The 15649-nt window shown below is 38.4% G+C and overlaps 1 protein-coding gene across 5 annotated transcripts in view; it reads right to left on the bottom strand.

Annotated features, from left to right (window-relative positions):
- The window catches only part of ZFAND6 (zinc finger AN1-type containing 6), a 33077-nt gene extending 26801 nt beyond the window's left edge, over positions 1-6276 (bottom strand). For 2 of the 5 annotated variants that reach the window (XM_006905321.3, XM_015594351.2), the window contains exon 1: positions 6176-6276. The gene's annotated coding sequence lies outside the window, so the exon portion shown is untranslated. The remainder of the gene's footprint in view (positions 1-6175) is intronic. The other 3 variants (XM_015594356.2, XM_015594368.2, XM_015594360.2) reach the window with 2 other exon arrangements.
- Between the last annotated feature and the right edge of the window lie 9373 nt (positions 6277-15649).

Below are 15649 nucleotides of genomic sequence, written 5' to 3' on the forward strand. Positions count from 1 at the left end.
CCTACATAACTTACGTCAGCATGTCTCAAATACGTGATTAATGCCATCAGAAAATTGCACATTGCTAGGTCCTACCCCATACCTAATGAATCAATTTCTGGAGGCTGAGCCCAAGGATTAGCACACTCTAACAAGCTTCCGAGGGATTCTTAGGTTCAAGTTTTGAGAACCACCACTGTGGATACCTACCAGAAATTATTACTTTAGCAGAGAACACAGTTAAGTACATATTTGCAGCTGAAAAGAAAATGGTTTCAAATGACTGGAAAGATGAACACTTTAGAACAATTCGAGTCAACTAAAATTAGGTCAAAGGCTGCATCTCAAAAGAAACCTGTCCAAAAAACAATGGTTTCCCACTCTAAATGTTGGGGAAATACTATGCAAAACTTTAGCAAATGTTTTTCCTTGGCCAGACATAAGAAAACATGTCAACACTAACTATAGTAACCGGTAGGGAGGAGGTGGTTTTACTTTGGCAGCATTTAGTAACCATGAAAACTAAAGGAAGGGTGGTATTGCTATCGATTTGCTACTCAGACCTTGGGGCAAAAAAAAAATAAGCAAAATTTTGGCAGGTGGAGGTTCTACAGCTACTGAGATTTGCTATTCACGGAGAAAAGAGATACATTAGATATTTTAAGTGATTATCTAAAAATTTAAGAGACATTGCATGCTGTATTTATCAAAGGTAAGCCATACGTTCTTAATAATAAAATCTGTTATTTTATTATATATTATTATGACATCTAAAATCTACTAAATGAACTGTTATTTTACATTTTTATTATCTTAAAAAGCAGCAAAAGATCTTGGATAGTAAAATATGTCAAATTAAAAATTTGAGAGCAGTAAGGCATATTCGGCCTCTAAAGTACTTTAATAGTTTAATAAATACCAAAAAACCAAAAACTTCTGCTTTTGTAATAAGTAACCACGGATTTTTATTAAAAGTTTATAATTATATTAACTCCCAACTGTAAGACAGACCTCAACCCCTTCGAAGAAACCAATTTACCTATATTTTCAAAAGTCCTATCCACTTGATCTTTTTCTTTTACCACCAAGTTGCTTTCAAAGCTAGAGATAAAAAGGCTTTTTTTGGGGGGCGGGGGGGATGGCCAGTGCAGGTCCTTTTACCTTAAAATATATTAGAGGGGGGTAGTGGGGATTGATAAAGACATGTAGTATCCAATGAAAAGTGATTCCAAACCAACTATTTCTAAGTTGACGTCAATTTTCTTCCGAGGTGAGATTAGTTGCACTATTTCGCTTTTTTGATAGACTATCTGATGCAAAAGAAAACACGTAGCCAATTTCGCCCCTGTAAGTTACTCACCACCTCATCTGACCTGTGTTCAAAGGCAGATGCTTCATACACCTGGATGCAAAAATGAACACAAGGTCTCGGCTACCTGCTATTTAAGGAGGCCAGTAGCATTTCAGACAGCTTAGATACAGCGCTTTCAACTCTGCCCTGTCTTCCTTCTACACACCTCGGTCTCAAGCTTCCATTAAATGTGAAGAATTCAACAGCTTTGAAATTCAAGACTCACCACATATGGAAAACGATCTTTATTTTTCCTACGTCTCATTCTTTTACCTTTTCATATTCTGGGGATGCCAAAACGTCTACCTTTTTCGAAAGGTTCCTAAAAATGGTCAGAAATGCTTTTAGAAAATGTTTTCTTTGAAGCACTTTTAGACTTTGGCAACAAGTTGTGAGCGTGCCCCAGAAGGAGGAACTGTATGAAACGTAGCAGTGCGGAGCGACAGGGCTGGAGAAGCGAGCGGGGGCCGCCTGGGGGGGGCACAGGGCTCGCTGCCGAAGACCAGAAAGGACTTTGGTCCCGTCGCTGTCAGTGCAAAGGGTGGATGGACCCACGTGCCAGCTGAGGCAACCTTGGCCCAATTAGTCAGCCATTCCAAACTGTCTGATTGCTAAATGAAGGCAACAATACTTCCCTCTTTGAAAGCTGTTTGGAGACTACTTCACAGAATGGTTAGCACAGAATCAGCTGGTATGATTATTCACACTAGGTCGTTAAGAAAGTTCAAAGGACAACAAGGAATCAGGAAAGAACTGTAAACAGGGAAAGACAGACTTGACTGCGTGCAGGACGTTGTCGAAAGCCAAATCTGGAAGTGAAGGTCACTGAGGAGGCCGAAGAAAGAAAGACACTGTGGATTGAAAACTGAGAGAAAGTTGTGACTAATGGCGGGAGGCTGAAGGAGAAGGAAGATCGGAATGACACCCCAGTTCCAGCCTGGATGGCAGTACCACCCACTGCGACGGGGGGGAAGCTGGGTTTAAGAGATGCGGCCGGGAGGACGGAACAAGCAGTGAAGTTCAGCCTCGCTGAGCTCTACGCATGGATGGAAGAAACATTTATAAGCTGGATAAATACGAGTCTCAGTGCAAACAAAACATATAGATCTTGAACCATTAACAGACATAGGATGTGAACTGAAGATAAGGGACTGGAGATTACCCAAGAAGGACAGTGAGAGGAGCGTTAAGGTCAGAATCCTGACGTTCCAACAGGTAATGGCTGTGAAGAGGAAGCATTTGCAAAGCACAGAGATCACAGACAGGAGGAATAGCATTAAACTCATGGCAAGAGTTTCAGGAAGGAAAAAGCAGTCAACAGTGCTAACCTTTGCTAGCAACAAAAAAAAAACCTCCTAAAACATTTACCTACTTTTATAAAGAAACCATATAGAAAATACACTGCGAAACTGTCAAGGTCCCCTATTGCACAGAACAAAGAGATCTAATAAATATTGAGCCACCGGTTGGTTCTAGGTTCTTTCAAGGTTTACTCACTTCGTATTGTCCGTTAAAAATGTTGATTGTTATTCAAAACAAATCATTGCATTCTCATCGAATGGAGGCTAACAATAGAGACTCTGACTGCATTTAACATCCTCTCTAGATCACTTTTTTCCTCCATTCTGAAAGAATAAAATAGAGCTATCACTATTCTCATTTTTGCCTCAATATTACAGCATTTAAAGAGTTTTCGTCTCCCCCTGGAAAACTGGTTTCTACCCTCCAAATGAAACCAATAAACTCCAAGGGAGGGCTAGACACACCCCAGTTCTGTCAACCGGAGACCAGGAGAGATGAGATACATCAGAGAAAACAGCAAACACGATCGTTTCTCAAAGTTCTAGTGTTCCCGGGCTACTAGCAGAGCAGGTGAACCTTCACCTTGAGTACCCATTAAAATGTAATCTACAGTCAAACTTGAAATGACTTTCACTACAATCGTTTACAACTACCTTCATCCCTACTTGGTAGCGGTAAGATTAATCTGTTAAGAAGAAAATTAAATACACTCCTGAAATTCATAACAAAGGAAATATGTAAGCACCGACACAAATTTTAAATATTCGAGTGAATCTCAACCATCCTATTCATGAATAAAGTACTTATCTGCATATATATTGACACATCCAGCAAATTTAAATGCACCGATGTATTTCATAAGAACTTTTTCACTTATTAAAAGTGATGGGTTTTAAGATCTTCCCTTTTATTCCAAATAAGAAAAACAAAGTGCCTGGAAAGTGAACTCTTCGGCCGTGACAAACAAAACAGACATTTAAACAAATAAACCAACAAACAAAAAACTTTCCCCTGAAACAACCACAATAACCAACGTACCAATATTAGCTCTGAAAGTTAGATACACTAAGTTATCAGTAAATTGAAGTAAGAATTTTCAGAAAGTATTTAAATTGCAAAATGAGCTAGACGAATTTAAGATTATTCGCGCTCAACCACTGGCTGCATCAATGAGTTAGAGCTTAACCCATGACTTGTCACTGCCCCCCATTTAAAAATTATATTAATATTTTAATTGTCTTGAAATTTGCTTTAAAACAACTTTTTAAGTTTATTCCGGAACAGTAGTTAACAAGTTCATAACCTGAACAGCGACAGCCTATTGAACAGACTGAGCTGCTGAGAGCACACGTAACAGCAGGTACTGCCACACAAACAACGTTCTTCACACGAATGCCACGTCTGGTCACCCTGTGCATACGGTCGTCTTCTCGCCTTTAACTGAAAACCTACGACATACGAGAAAGATACTCATGTGCCGTTTTAAATCCTCGATCCATACATACTAATTCTGCTTCTACATTGTATTTAAAAAATCCAAACAGTGACAAAGGCTAGTTACACCTGTTCAGAGACAGGTAAAGTAAGGTTAACTGGCATGGTTCCAGCCTCTCTCTAAAAATGTTTCTGACACATTTTCCTGGAAGAACATCTTCTTGGCAGAAAATATTTCCTCTGGTATGTGCTTACCAGAAGCAGCATGTACTCAGAAAAGCTGGCCTCAACAACAATGCCAGTGTAAAATATTAAGCCTTATATTTACAGACGGCAATCTATGTAATAAGTAAAAAAAATACCCAACAAAGACATAATTGCTCACTTCGGTGGGTAAAGATTTTCCCAATTTCCTTTAGCTGATTTTAATGTCCAGAAAATGGAAGTAGATCCATCTGCATATTGGGAAATGAAATTTAAAACAGGCTATTAGTTTAGGCAAAACTAATCAACAAGTCACAGAGCTTCAGAGGCACAGTTTAACATTTAATGGCTACCTATTAAAGAAATTTTGAAGCACATCCTGCTGGTGGCAATATAAACTGGTATAACCTTTTTGAAAAGCAATTTGGCCACTGAAGTGTTCATACCCTTTGATCTAGGGAAGCCCACACCAGGGGATTTTTCCAAAGGAAATACATTTTTTTTTAAAAAAAAAAAAGTAAAAAGGAAAATATTTTAAAATTTACACACGGAAGTCTGTTCAATGCAATACCATTTAAAATGATGAAAAATTAAGAACACTCTAAATATAAAACAGGCAAAAGACTAGGTAAAGTAAGGTCCCTCTAATCTAAGAGAATTGTAAAACAACAGAAATTAAGAGAATTTGAACAACAGATGATACAATGGAGTAAAAAGTAATCTGCACTTAATTACAATTTTGGGAAAAATACAAGAATATTAGTAAGGTAGAGAACGGGGGGGAAAAATAAGACCACCACATAATGATCTGGTGGGTACCCGAGTGACTTTTCTTTATTTTACTATTATTATTGTATTATTTAAGCAATAGATAGAGCACGTTCTGGAAGCAGCAGCATAGCAAATACAAGTATTACACTGGCTGAAATGCCCAGCTGGCATTTGGGCCAATTATTCAGATGAACTTTTATGCCTTAATTTCTATGAGGTTGAAGAGCAACACTATAAAGAAAAAAGTCTCTAAAGAAAACTTCTGGCACTGAACCAAAACGGCATTATCGCATAAGTAAGAAATGTCAACAGATTCACAGATACTTTTCTAAAAAAGTTTTGGTAGCTTACCAATAGCTATTAGAAATACAAGTTCATTCACTTCCTGTTTCAAAAAGGTGTTACTTATCTACATCTTTGAAATAAATGAAGTTTGAATGAAGGAGAAAGCAATTTTACCTCGTTCTACATAAAATGAACCAATATCAAATAACTAAGATGCACACCTGAAACTAATACAATATTGTACATCAGCTACATTTTAAAACCTTAAAATAAAATGAATCAATGATCTTTTTAAAAGGAAAGCTAAAATTATGAGCATACTGAAAATGTCAACCTATTGCTAAATTTAAAATAAAGTTAAAAAAAGGGGGTGTGCTGGGGGTGAATAAGAAAATTAAACACCTGGCATTTCAGTTCTTAAAAAAAAAAACACATACATTTACCCTACCACATTTATCTTTCTTGAAGCAACTTAACAACATCTTAAGTTTAAGGAAAATGACACATCAACTAGACCTCCTCCAGATGTCATTTATAAAAACTGACAAATGACTGCTCAAACATCCAGCCCAAGAGAAAAGCCTGTTACCGGAGATGATTTTGATTCAAACGTTTTTTTAATGACACCCAAATTCTGAACTAAAAATAATGATAAAAGAAAGTCAAGTTTGATTCTCTGAACACCTATTTCCTGTCCAAACAGCCCTTTTGTTCTGCTTCCCTGCTTAATTTTAATGTTTAGTTTGCATCGGAAAACAGCAACAATGACAAAACCTAGCGTACACAGAAGCATAAAGGAGCAAAAGTGTAAAATAAAGGATCATTAAAAGATTAGAACAAAAATCCTACCAACAAAACCTCCACAATTTTCTGTTTGCTTCACCTCAGATTAACTTCACTTGAAGCTGTACTCCAAAGCAACCAAACCTGAATATCAAGCTCCACCTTCTCCAATTCTAGTGGCTGAAGAGTAAAATCTCCTCCCTGTTAGTGAAACTGACCTTTGTGATTGGACGCGGCTAATATCCATTATTTTAAAGAACTTTTCCTTGCTAGCAGGTTAGGTCAAACACACTAAAACCCTCTGGATAAGCTGGTTTCTTAAAGAAACAGTAGGTAACGTTTCAGTTTTCCCATCGTATACTATTTGCTTACTCTTTTGTCTAGGTAAAAAATAAATTAAGTAACAGCAGTGAAAACCTCACAGAAGCAGCTTTCATTTGCAGTTCAGTGACCAGCTGTTTAAAATACAAAGCTTTTAACCCAAATCATTTGATATTTTAGGAGCCATGAAGGTTAAGTTATGCTTCATGAAGACAGACTTCTTTTTCAACAGAGTTCACATTTTATTTGAAAAATTTAAAACGGCAACAGAAAATCCATTGCCAAGAGACTTAGAGAGAAGACCATAACTTAACTGAAAAAACATAGCACTGCAATACTAGATGGAAAACAATGATTTCTAAGCTACCTATCAAATTCACTGATACTTATGTTCTCAGTTATCACCACAGTAAAAATTTCAGTGACATCAAAGATTGATCATTTCTACTTAAAACTGGAGAAAAAAATGAGACAGAAATATTATTTCTCTATGACCACATTAAGAGTTCTGATGTGTGTTTCGCCAAGGTATGAAGTTTAGGATAATTCTTTTTAATTATTCTTTAAAAGAAGAGTGGACCCTATTTTGTCCCCTCCTTATTACTTGAAGGTGGTATGGGCACCCGAAGATGCAGCTGAAGGTGGTATACTCCTCTTAAAATACTAAGTTCCATTAAATGTTATTTTTACTACAGAGTTTCTAAAGAGACAGTATTCTGGCACTCTGACTTGTAAACAAAAAAAAGACCTACTGTCACTTTATACATTACTAAGTCTGCTATTATTATATTTTACTATATGTTTAATTAGAACTGCTCATCTTTTTAGTAGCTTGGCCCAACAAATACTATTCTAACATTAATCATTACCTGACTAACATTTAACTTGTTCGGTAAAGTATAATTTTCACCTCCACCAAAAATCTTGACTGATTTACAAAAACAAATTCGAAATTAAAGCAAATTAGAGTGACTTCTTAAAATATCTTTCAATAAGTTTATATAAGGGATTTTTAATTTAAATTTAGTTTTCAAAGTTCAAAATCTTGCTTTTTTTTTCTCAAATAAAATTTATATATTAGAACACAAGGCCAACAAGCTTGTTTTGAATACAAAGAGAAGTCTTTGTAAGAAAGTGAAAATTCACATAATTGCAACTGGACATGAATAAGGAGCAATACCCTGCAGAAGCCCAAACAGCTGCATAATCTATTATGCCTTTTAAGTGGACAAATTCAAAGAGCCAATTCACAGAGGTCTAGTCCCAAGATCCTTTGCAAGGACTCACTGCTTTGAATGCCCAGCACTTCACGAGTCAAGTTCAGGTTTTCTTCCCACTGTGTGGACACTCTTGTAAATGAACACTGGGAGCAGAAGAGGTACCAGAGCAGACAACAGAAGAAACACATAATCTGAGCTACAGAATTAAACTTGAGAAAAGAGGCCGAAATTTTATAAGGTTATAGAAAAAGAGATGGCAAACATGTAAATCTTAAAATCTGGCATGCACGATATTAGGAGATAGCTATGAGAACCAAATCAATCTTTGCTCTGACACAATTTTTCACTTCAAAGTTAATTATCTGTATAAAACAGACCCATACTATAAACACTAATGTAACACCAAGAGCACTCTCAATTTACAGTCTAAAGAAAACAGATAAGGACTTAGCTATTCCAGATAGCGCAAAGACCTCCAGGACCTACCTCAAAGAACTTCAAGGTGACAAATGTCATTTAAGGTGGCTGGCAGGTTAAAACTAAGGGTATTTTATTCTACTTCTAAATCAGCAGCAGAAAAAAACAGCAAAAATAAATAAAAAGGAAGTAATGCCGTGACTGAGATTATCTGACAACAATATTACTTCGTAGGAACACCGAGCCTGCAAAGCTCCGAGGCTGCCTGACTGAATGTGACGACAGCATTTACTGGACATCAAGTATTCGAAGGACGGATTGTACATTCTTCGTGGGAGCTCGGAGGTTTCCAAACCTATCAGCTGAAAACACTTTAGGAGAGAACAAGCCGTTGAACGACTTGGTCTCAACTCACCTCTGATTACAAAGAGAATCAATACCTAGACTGAGGAAGGACTTTTGGTGCGCAGGAGCAGGGCGAAACGTCCTTAGACTTTGAAAGGACTGAAAATAGCTCCGACTAGTCTTCGCACATCAGAAGCTAACCCCAGGCATCCACCCCTGGGCATGACGGGTGGTTTGTGCAGCCACCGACCAAGGGCCTGCCACCGACACCAGCAAAACGTGACTAAGGATAGTGTGAAAACCAGCATCCAGGGAAGAAGACCATTTTAAAAAATATTTCCCTGACAAATATACATTGCCTACAAAAGTGAGGTGTGTAGTTGAGTTAGCAATTCCTGATGTGTATCCTCTAACTCACGAAGGAAAAAATAACACAAGGTGAGTATGAGGGGAACGGGGAGGATTGTAACGGCCCATTCAAAATACTAAACACAAAGCAAACATGATGAAAGCAAAAACCTAGCTGAATGATGAACAGTCTTTCAATAGGAGAGTAAACACTTTAAGCGTAAAGGGTTAACGACAAATGTAAATTAAAAAGGAACAGGGATCACAGTATCAGGACCGAAGTATATGTACAAGAATAAGCATTCAGAATCCTCAGCTATTACGATCTGACAGTCATAAATTTCCACAGGCAAATAACATAACGGAGTAAACTGCTAGACATAGAAAAACGACAGGAAACAGACCGGCAGACTTTAAGTTCCCTCTTTCCTTAGCTTAAGCCAGAAAAAATATAAGATAAAAAAGATGAATGATCCACATCGTTTAATGAGGTCAATCTTCAATAGCGCCATCAAAAAAAAAAAAGTTTCTCAACAGTCATAGAACGATTTTTTTAAATTATAATCAGACTAACAATTTTAAAAAGCAAAAGCCAAACAGATGACATTCTCTGATGATTAAACAATAACATTCAAAGTTAACAGAAAAGCTTATTCATTCGTCAAACCTTTTGAACACCTACTAGACGCTGGGCACCCCTAGCTACTGCGGACGCCATGCTGAACTGCCCCTTCCAACTGTAGAAACTTATGGTCTGGAATTAGAACAGTGCTGTCCAACAGAAACATCGCGGCAGCCACAGGCGATGTTCGACTTTTTAGGAGCCATGTTAAAACAGTAAAATAGACAGTTAAATTGTAATAATATATTTTATTTAACACAAAACGTGTAAAATAGCATGACTTCAATATGTAATCAATGCCTCATATCTCAATTCAGACTTGTCGTATTTCAATAACCAGATGTGGCTACTTAAATTTAAATAAAATACTGTGGATATTAACCACCTAATTATTTATAAATAAGACAAATTTCCATCAAGATACTCTATCTATGTCTCTGCTGTCCAGTCGAATAGTGACTAGCCACACGTGGCTACCGAGGACCTGAAATGTGACAAATGAGACTGTAGAAGTGACTTTTTAGTATTATTTAATTTCAACCAATTTAAATAGCCACAAGTGGCTGGTACCGACCAGATTGGGAAGTACAGCTCTAGAGGAAGAAACAGGCACTAAAACATCACACACACACAATGACTTGCAGGTTGTTACAAGTGTTGACAAAAGAAATGTCCCACGTGAAATGAGAACACATAGCCAAGAGAAGGACTTCACCTCTTGTGCCAGCATCAAGGAGAGAGATTCTTCAAAGAAATCACAATTCAGCCAAAGGGGACAGCATATGGAAAGGTCTCGAGTGGGGGAAAACTGAAAATACAGTAGAAATAACGAAGCACCAGGGGGCAAAATCATCTAAGTTATTTGTAGATCGATTTGGACCATAGGATCTAGACAGGATCGGAAGGTGGGGAAGTGGAAGCAGCCCGACCACTTAGAAATAATAAAAGTCTCTCAAGCCAGTGTTGCAATAAAGCTTGTCCCGCCCGCTGACACTCAGTAAACCCGGTCATTCTCATCTGTCAAACCCTAAATCAAGACGAGCCCTTCCCATCCCCTTCGTGTTAGCTACTCCCTTCACTAGGGCCAATTCCACCAGCTCTGTCTCTAAGAACTCAGAATCTCAGTTCCAAGTTTTCTACACAGGACATGCTCTGAAGCAGGAAATCAGCTGGAAGATGGGGGAGAGGAGAGACAGAAACTCTCTGCAAGGCAATTTTTACCGAAAAACATTTTTTAGAAATGTCTGACAGATTGGGGAAGCTAAAGAAACGCTCGAACACACTTAGTACCACTACTAAGCTTAAAGATTACATCCTCAGAGGCATCTGCTGAATACCCAGTTAGTACATCTAATCTCTATCGGCACACCGAATTTCTTCCCTTCCTAGCACTTGTCGAAATCTGAAAATTCTTTATTTGTTGGTTTGTAAACAGCCAAGCTTTCCCAACGTACTGTGAAGCTCCACAAAGGCAAGGACCTGGGCTTCGGTCATCGCTATGTCCTCTGCACTTAGAACGATGTCCTCCAGCATGGAGCAGGGACTGGAAGAACGCGAACTGCACTGCACGGATTTTAAATACTTAAAACCAAAATATCACGTGTCAAAATTCAAGGAACACAGCTAAAACTACACTCAAAGAAATATTTAGTGGCATTTTTTTCATTATACAACATAAAATAGTAAATGGAGAAATATCACAATCGATTTTTTTATTTAAAAATTCAAAACCAAAACAACCTGAAGACCCTAAGGAATTAACTTAAAACTTGAGGACAAACAAAGCAAATGCCAAAAATTTATGAGCAAAATAGGCGAGGGAGAGAGTTAGAATAACAAAACAAAAAAGCACATTATCACTCCCCATCGCTAAAACAAAGTGCATTGGTGTGAAATCCTTGGTACTGAGTAAAAGCTAAGGAGAACCAAGCACATATGCGTTTAGTATATAATAAGGCAGCTTTATTTCAAGGTGACAAGAAGATTCTTTTTTAATGGCGCTGAAATAACTGATTAACTATTAAGGAAAAATAAAGTTATTTCACTTTGCATGTTACATCAAAATAAATCCCAGATGAGCAGAAAGATAGATGTGAAAAATGAAACTAGAAGAAAAAAGTTATCTGGGTAGGAGAATCCATTAAATATGAAAGTACAAATCATAAAAAGAGTACTCACCTGAATTTCTTACAAGGTAAAAACTCTTTCATGTTTAAAAAAATAAATACTGTCAGCAAATAAAAGGCAGATGAAGAGACAGAGAAGGAAAAACGCAGTGTGTGGCAAAGAGCTGCTACGCTGACTACACAAAAGGCTAAAAACGGTATCACGATTGTAAAACACCACCTGAAATGAGCAAAGACAGTCTAGAACACTCTCAACACCCACATCTCCACACATCATCATAATTAACAAATACAGAATAAATCTCATGAAGCGGGAAGGATGGCAGGAAAGAAAATCCTCAGTGTTGGTAAAGATGGGTAAAGATGGGAGGAAATGTGTATTCTCTCGTATTTTTAGCCAAACTTTATAATGGCTTGGGGAACTTTATACTGTGTTAGCCAAACTTTTAAGTCAAGCTTTGTCTATAAAAAGACAACAAAAGTGAATGTGCTTTAACTCAGCAATTTAAGACAGATTGAATCCTAAAGAAATGAGAAACACATACAAAGGTTAAGCTCTTAAAATGATCTTCATACCACATTAGTGAAAAAAGAATGAAGTGACACAAGTTATAATAGGTGACTGGTCACTACAGTATTTCATAAGATGCAATAGTATAGACCCTTTAAAAATCATGTTCTTAACATACCTAATTCAGTGGTAAACATGAGGAGACCCTTGCCCTCACGCAGCTTACATTCAGCAGGGATAGAGAGAGTAACCAGATAAATTCTTTCCAGTGACAGGCTCTATGAAGAAACGAAGCAGGGTAAAACGGTCGTCAGGGGAGGTGGGCACTGCTGAAGGAGCGACATCGGGGCAGAAATATGATTACTCCAGGCAGAAGGAACACTTTTAAGAGATCGAGCCCGGCAGGCTGGAGTGCAGGCTGGCGAGTCAGGGGATGCGTGGCGGGAGGGGAATCTAGAGCAGCACCGCCCACTGGTACCGCAGGTCACGTGACACGTGAAACAAGCCAGCCCAAGACGTGCTTTAAGTGGGAGATACATATCAGATTAGTCTCAATGGAGTATAATAGCCCGTTAAAAAATTTCTTATACTGAATACTTGCTGAAATCATATTTTGGGTTAAATAAAATATATGTCACCCGTTTCTCTCTCCTTTTTTTAAATGTGACTATCGGAAAATTTTAAATTACCTACGTGGCTCCCATTAGGTTCCCACTGGACGCTGCAGGTCTAGGGTCCAAGCACTACCGTAAAAAGTTTGAATTTGTCTATCGAGAAGTCACTGGAGGGTTCTGAGCCTGGGAGTCAGATCATCCAAGTTACACATTTAAATGTTCGCCACGGGAGCAGCAAATGGACTGAAGGGGATCAAACGCCGAAGCAAGGGTACCGCTTAGATGACCAGTACCATCTTACCTACAACGCAGGTGTCAAGAAGGTCATATCTGGGATAAGCTTTGAAGGTAGAGGCAGCCTAACAGTGTTTGGAATTCATCTTTTAATTGTTTAGGATATGAAGAATACACACACACACACACACACACACACACACGCACACACAGAGTGGGGGATACCTGCCAAAATATTAACAATCATTATTGTTAACCAAAACAACCCCAAACACATTGCCTTTATAATCAAATCGAAAAAGGAGATTTTTAAAAGCAGGATAAAACAGCCCTTCCAAAACAAAGCATCCTGATTATTTGTCTGCGAGCTACATTTACTGTTAAAAATAAATTCAAACCATCTCTACTCCCATGGCTTTAAATAAAAAGGGTTATTCAAAGCTATCCATAAACTCATATTACTTATACACGCACACTCCATTTTCAGGAAATTAATGCTGTTCCTAATTTGTCACAGCATTGCTACTAGCGTGATAAACACTGTTTTAGAAGCACGCCTTGGGGCACTCCCAAATGTAATGCCATGGAAGTAAAAAGTACTTAAATTTGTGGTTAACATATGCTGATAAATGCCCGCTCACCCACCACACATCTTTCTCCAAATTGTTTCAAAAGACACACCTGATCCTTTTCCTTAAGGTCCTTGCCGTTTGACAGGCGCTTCTCCTAACTAAGGTCGGCGAAACTGGAAGGATAAACTAGGGATAGGATCCATTTACAAGAGTGCGCTGAGGCACGAGAGAAATTAAGTACAGGCATACCTCGTTTTATTGCGCTTCGCAGATGTTGCATTTTTTTTTTTTTTTATAAATTGAAGGCAAGACCCTTCACCAGCAAAAGGACTGTGACTCGCTTTACACTGATACTTGCTTTATTACGGTGGTCTGGAACTGGACTGCAACATCTCTGAGGTATGCCTGTAATTTGTTAGAGATTACACCGGAGGGGAGAGGGGACACACAGAATGATTTATGTCACATACGATCGAGTGTTTTTTCTACTGTATTTACTTTTACAGGGTGATCACAAATAGTGCCAGACTTCTTACAATATGATTTCAAGGGAGAAGATTCATCGCATACAGATTAACAGGAATCTTGTTTTCTCATGCTAATGTTCAAAAACTATGAACCAATCATTACGGCTATGAATCTTCCATTAAAACGTAAGAGTATCGTAAAGTTTTTCATTCATTTTATCTCTAGTATTTCAATCTACTTTAGTCCTGACTAAAACTTCCAATGCAACTACATTCTTTACTTAGAGAAGCTCTCGCACTGGTGCACCAGGAGCCAGGAAATGAGAAATGTTCAGAGCACAGTTGTGGATGGCAAAACAAAATCAAAAACAATCTAAATGCCCATGAGTCACGGAAGATTAACAGAACTATTTTCATAAAGCTCAAAAGAAAAGCAAACTAAAAACTTACAAATGCACATGATGAAACTATGTTTTAAAAACACAAGGGAATGAAAACCAGAAAATTTACTAGACCGGAAAGATGACCTGGGTAAGGAGAGGCAGAGGTGCAGAACTGACAAGAAACACATAAGCAGATGCGAGTTTTGGTCCCAGTTCTTGGTTTGTGGGTGGAGTCATGGAGTCTATTATGTTTTATCTCTTTATGCTGTATTGTGCTATGTGTTCCTCTGTGGTATAAAACATATTTTTGAGTAATTTTTCAGCTTTATTGAGGCATAATCAACATACAATAAACTGAATGTGAAGTATAAAGTGTGATCAGTTTTGATCTATATATACACATAGAAAATTATCACCACAATCAAGATAATAGTCCACCAAATCCCAACTTTTCTTCCTGTACCTTTGTGATCCCTGCCTCCTTTAAATACTTTTATTTTTCACATTTATGCAACAGACCATTAAAGGAGAGCATCCACTGCATTCCTAGAGCTACCATCTTTTTTAATGTTAATGTTTAAATCCACCAACATTAAACAGTATGGAGAGAAAGAGAGTTAAAAGACAACCTGTTTGGGAAAGCTAAATGTGCATATTTTGCAGAAAGAGAACATTTTCCCCTGAAGTCCTGGACTATGAGTAACTCGGCAAGTGTCCTAAAAGTGGAAACATAATTATTACATAACTAACCTTAAAAGTTTATGGCATTTTCGTGTGGTGGTCACTTTTTAAGGTATACAAATGTAGAATCATTGCGTTGTACCCCCAAAACTAACATGATATTGTATGCTATCACAAAAAAAGACCTCTTAAAAAGTTTATGGTACTTTACATTAAAAGGACGAATTCCGAATTTGATTTGAGAGAATTTAATCCCCTTTCTCAGGGCATCGGAACCATTAAAAACTGCCCCGTCGTTACCACCAGGCAACTTTCTCTGTAAATGGTCTGCAGGTCACCCCCAAGACCTTGACTGGTTCACGCTGAGTGACAACTTTCTGGCTGCGAAAGCGAATCAGGTCGGCGTCTGACCCGTGCGCTTGGGTAAAGTTAAAATCGCTTCAAACACGACGGTCTTCCGTCCTTGTTCACGCAGCCAGACGCGACCGCGAAAATAAATACCATGCCAAAGGGGAGAGAACCCTCAGCGACCCTGGGTCCACCGCGCAGGAGCGGGGACCGACTCCGGCCGCTTCCCGTCCGCAAACTCGGCAGGTGGCAAGCGTCCCGGAAGGACCTGACACGGAGCGGGGCCGCCACTGCTCCGTGACCGGGACGCCCCGGGACCCCCGCCCGCCAA

The sequence above is a fragment of the Pteropus alecto genome, unplaced genomic scaffold, assembly GCF_000325575.1.
Source record: "Pteropus alecto unplaced genomic scaffold, ASM32557v1 scaffold60, whole genome shotgun sequence".
Taxonomy (NCBI): Eukaryota; Metazoa; Chordata; class Mammalia; order Chiroptera; family Pteropodidae; genus Pteropus; species Pteropus alecto.